Source organism: Otolemur garnettii, unplaced genomic scaffold (genome assembly GCF_000181295.1).
Source record: "Otolemur garnettii isolate 467f Iridium unplaced genomic scaffold, OtoGar3 scaffold00029, whole genome shotgun sequence".
Lineage (NCBI taxonomy): Eukaryota > Metazoa > Chordata > Mammalia > Primates > Galagidae > Otolemur > Otolemur garnettii.
The window spans coordinates 16,671,116-16,674,905 of record NW_003852424.1 but is presented as its reverse complement, the minus strand read 5'-3'; positions in this window follow the sequence as shown (position 1 = coordinate 16,674,905).

Sequence of the window (3,790 nt, the reverse complement as noted above, 5' to 3'; positions counted from 1 at the left end):
CTGAGTTTTTGGGCATTGCCTTAAATTTTGTGCCCAAGGCAACTCTCTCAGGGGGCCTCACCTGCCTCCCAATACTTCCCCCACCATGCAGTAGGTGCTAAAAAATGCTTATAGAAGGAATGATTTCATTATGTAAAATCTAATATTTCTATCCTATATTGCAGTTGTATTGGTTTGTGAGGGTAGCTATAAACATGTACCACAGATTGGGTGGTTTAAACACACAAATAAAATTATTTTCTCACAGCTTGGCGCCTGTAGCTCAGTGAGTACAGCACCAGCCACATACACTGAGGCTGGCAGTTTCCGGCCTGGCCTAGGCCTGCTAAACAATGGCAACTGCAAACAACAACAACAAAAAATAGCCAGGCATTATGGTGGGCACCTGTAGTCCCAGCTACTTGGGAAGCTGAGGCAAAAGAATCACTTCACCCCAAGAGTTTGAGATTGCTGTGAGCTGTGACACCACATCCTCTACCGAGGGTACATAGTAAGACTGTCTCAAAAAAAAAAAAAAAGAAAGAAAATAGGCTTGGTGTCCGTAGCTCAGTAGTTACTGTGCTAGCCATATAACACCAGGGCTGTTGGGTTCGAGCCTGGCTTGGGCCTGCTAAACAACAAGAACTACAATTAAAAATAAAAATAGCAGGTGGCACCTGTGGCTCAGTGAGTAGGGCGCTGGCCCCATATACTGAGGGTGGGGAGTTTGAACCCAGCTCCAGCCAAATTGCAACGAAAAAACAGCCAGGCATTGTGGCAGGCGCCTGTAGTCCCAGCTACTTGGGAGGCCGAGGCAAGAGAATCGCCTAAGCCCAAGAGCTGGATGTTACTGTGAGCGGTAATGCCACGGCACTCTACCGAGGGTGATAGAGTAAAACTCTGTCTCTAAAAAAAAAATAGCTGGAGGTTGTGGCAGGCGCCTGTAGTCCCAGCTACTCGGGAGGCTGAGGCAAGAGAAGACAAGAGTTGGAGGTTGCTGTGAGCTGTGATGCCTTGGCACTCTACTGAGGGGGACATAGTAAAACTCTGTTTCAAAAAAGAAAAGAGAAAACGATTTTCTCAAAATTCTGAAAGCTGGAAGTCCCACATCCAGATGGTAGGGTTGATTTGTTCTGAAGTGTCCCTCTATATTGGATTATAGCCCACCCTGATGACCTCATATCAACTTAATGACTTCTTATTTTTTTATTTTTTAGCTGGGGCTGGGTTTGAACCCGCCACATGGGACTGGCGCCCTACCCTTTTGAGCCACAGGCGCCACCCAACTTAATGACTTCTTTAAAAACCCTATCTCCAAATAAAGTGACATTTCGAGGTACTGAATATGAAAATTTTAACATGAATTTTGGTGTAATACAATTCCATAGCAAGAGCCTCTTCAAGTATTGATTACTGTATAGCAGGCCCTGTATACTAGGTGCTTTATTTCTATTAAACTAGGTGCTTTGGCAGTGCCTGTGGCTCAGTGAGTAGGGTACTGGCCCCGTATACTGAGTGTGGTGGGTATGAACCTGGCCCCAGTCAAACTGCAACAAAAAATAGCTGGGCGTTGTTGCAGGTGCAACAACTACTCTCCCCAGCTACTCGGGAGGCTGAGGCAAGAGAATCGCCTAAGCCCAAGAACTGGAGGTTGCTGTGAGCTGTGATACCACAGCACTCTACTGAGGGTGATAAAGCAAGACCCTGTCTCTAAAAAAAAGAAAGAAAGAAATTAATATATGAATAAAGCACCTAGTTTTTTTTTATTAAGTCTTTTTTTTGTTTTTTTTTTTCAGAGACGGTGTCACTTTGTTGCTCTCAGTGGAGTGCTGTGGCATCACAGCTCACAGCAACCTATAGTTCTTGGGCTTAGGTGATTCTCTTGCCTCAGCCTCCCAAGTAGCTGGGACTACTGGCGCTGGCCACACTGCCCAGCTGTTTTTTTTGTTGTTGCAGTTCAGCTGACCGGGTTCAATCCCACCACCCTTGGTATACGGGCCAGCGCCCTACCCATTGAGCCATAGGTGCTGCCCCATATATTAATTTCTTTAAGTCCCACAAGAGCCCCACAAAACAGGTTGTTATTGTTTAGTGTTTTACATGTAGCATCTAAGGTTCAGAGAGGTTCAGTAACTTGCCTAAAGTCGCACAGCCAGCAAAGTGAGAACCAGAATTTAAACTGTGGATGTCTGGGAACCAAATCTGAAATAATACATTTAGGGACTAGTGTGTTAGGGTTGTTTCCTATTGAAACTGAGTCCTCTTGAGTGTGATTTGGACCCCACCCTTACTAGCTGTGTGACCTTGGGCAAAGGACTTAAGTCTTTGAGCGTCAGTTTCCTCAGACATAAACGAGAGTGTGGGGAAATCAATCAAATCAATTAATAAATTGAGAGAAAGGGCATGTGGCCAGTTCTTTTTAAAATTTTTTTTATTAAATCATAGCTGTGTACATTAATGCAATCATGGGGTACAATGTGCTAGTTTTATATAAAATTTGAAAAAATTTCCTCAAACTGGTTAACATAGCCTTCACGGCATTTTCTTAGTTATTGTGTTAAGACATTTATATTCTACACCTAGTAAATTTCACATGTACCCTTGTAAGACGCAGGTGTGGTCCCACCAATTACCCTCCCTTCCCTCTCCCCTCCCCTACCTCTCCCCTTTCCCCTTTTGGAGCTATAATTCGGTTATAGCTTTCCTAAGAAAGCTATAAATTGGTTTCATAGTAGGGCTGAGTACATTAGATACTTTTTCTTCCATTCTTGAGATACTTTGCTAAGAATAATATGTTCTAGCTGTGTGGCTAGTTCTTAACAAGCGATAAATATGTATCAGAAGGCTGCGGAGAGAGGAGTGCAGTGGCCACTGATGGTCAGCAGGCGCCGCTGCCGAGGTCTCTGTCCTTGCTAGGTGCCGCAGTGGGCGCATGCGCAGTGATACCTCCCTGCAGGCTTGTGATCTTTTCTTTCCCATGTTCCTCATACTTTAACCCCAGCCTATATTTATTACTCTGTTAATTACAGCAGACCTGACTGTGGCTGATAATGCTCCACTCTTCTGCTATCGTGGGTATGGGAAAGACAGGGGGGAGAGGTCCTTCCCGCCTGCACCTGTCTCCATTTGTGCAGCTGTGGAGTTGAACCCCTGGCCACGAAGGAGGTATTTCCCTGTTCCCCTTAAACTCTCTCCAAGGTTCTGTAACTTACATTAGAATTTCTTACAAGCAATTCATTCACTCCATAGCAAATTCAACTCTCTGTTTTAATGAAAACCTAGGCATTGCATCTCTGAAATGCTCCCATTTGTGTAAGGAAGAAAGAGCTGTGATGTGCCTAACATGGTACCCAATACACAGTAGGCATTTGGTGCATTTAAACATAAAAAAAAATCATTAAGGGCTGGGCGTGGTGGCTCACACCTGTAATTCTAGCACTCTGGGAGGCTGAGGTGGGTGGGTTGCTTGAGCTCATGAGTTCAAGACCAGCTTGAGCAAAAGTGAGACCCATCTCTACTAAAAATAGAAAAACTGGCTAGGCGCCTGTGGCTCAAGTGGCTAAGGCGCCAGCCACATACACCTAAGGTGGTGGGTTCAAATCCAGCCTGGGCCCGCCAAACAATGACGGCTGCAACCAAAAAATAGCCGGGCGTTGTGGCGGGTGCCTGTAGTCCCAGCCACTTGGGAGGCTGAGGCAGGAGACTCGCTTGAGCCCAGGAGTTGGAGTTTGCTGTGAGCTGTGATGCCATGGCACTCTACCCAGGGAGACAGCTTGAGGCGCTGTCTCAAAAAAAAAAAAAAAAAGAAAAA